Here is a 1,358-nt window from a genome sequence, read left to right on the forward strand (position 1 = left end):
CCATTTCCCCGGAAGTCCCTTTAATGGGGCAGCCTAAACTCTCCACAGACCCCCCGTTACACCTGAAGTAAACGGAAGAGTTGAAACGTTGGGATACTTAAAAATGTATAGGGCCTACTGTTGCTTCGCTGAAATATTGACGCGTGTTTATAAATGGTAGGGCTCCTTAAAACTTAAGTGTAGACTGGGGTAAAACGCCCAGGAGAGTAATAGGCCTATGCTTCCCACTTAGCCTATTTGTCCAAAAAATTAGATAGACCTATAGCAAATACACATTTTAACCATTGCTGTGCATTACGTTGACGGCATGGATATATTCATGGCATCAAGATGACGTACTGGAAGAGAGATGTAGCCTACAGCGCAACAAGTTAATTCTATCTGGATGGCTTTAGCGTCACGACTCATTTCACAAGGTAGAGCTGTTGAAACCAAAGTAGAATGTAGACTACAAGTGAACGTTTATTTGTTATTTTAATGAAAATATAAAAGATTACTTTGTGCATTTGTTTATGGGATCTATTTAATTACCTGAAGAAGCCTACTGAATTATATTATACATGATTTTAGACCTATGAACAGTATAATATAATGTAACATAATATAATAATAATGTGAATATGCATCACTATGCAGTATCAACATATATTTTCGTTTTTGATTTTTTTTAATACTGTATAAAAAAACAACCCTTTCGAAAAATCGATATAAATTTGAGGGAATTATGGGCCATCTGAAGAGTATAAAACACCAAAAACTCACTGCAACTGGTTGAGCCAGCAGGCTGCGCTAACATGGCCACCATGCGCGGACGTTCGACTTGCATGACGGGAACGCGGACGACGCATCTAGTCAGTGCCGGCCCGCCCATTAGGCATCTTAATTCTTTGCTAAGGGCGCTGGCCATGAGGGGGCGCCACAGCGCCAGAAATTGGGGAGGGAAAAAATATCCTTTATTTTGAAAGGTGGTATCATGTTTTATTTTCTATTCATTTTACCGTTTAGAAATACCTATAATAATAACAATGACGATTATTCTATATTATTTAAGAGTCTCCCTGCCTCTCCACAACCTCCCTCTGTCTAAACAGACTTTACCTGCAGCTTGGGGAGTTTGCCGTTTTTGTTGTAAATGCGTCATATCAACCAGCCAAGCTGAAACGTCAGGTCAAATTGGACAATGTCTCCAAACGTCATAAACTGTCCAGTGCTCAGGGGAAGAGAAAAAGGAAAGAAGAAGAGGAGAAACGCAGCAAAGACCGAGGTATGTACAGTAAAGATGATGCCATGATGATAATGTTTCCTGTTACACAAGGAATATTAATTGAGAACGGTAAACTATCATATCGCTAATCAAT

This window comes from Engraulis encrasicolus, chromosome 2 (genome assembly GCF_034702125.1).
Source record: "Engraulis encrasicolus isolate BLACKSEA-1 chromosome 2, IST_EnEncr_1.0, whole genome shotgun sequence".
NCBI classification, from domain to species: domain Eukaryota; kingdom Metazoa; phylum Chordata; class Actinopteri; order Clupeiformes; family Engraulidae; genus Engraulis; species Engraulis encrasicolus.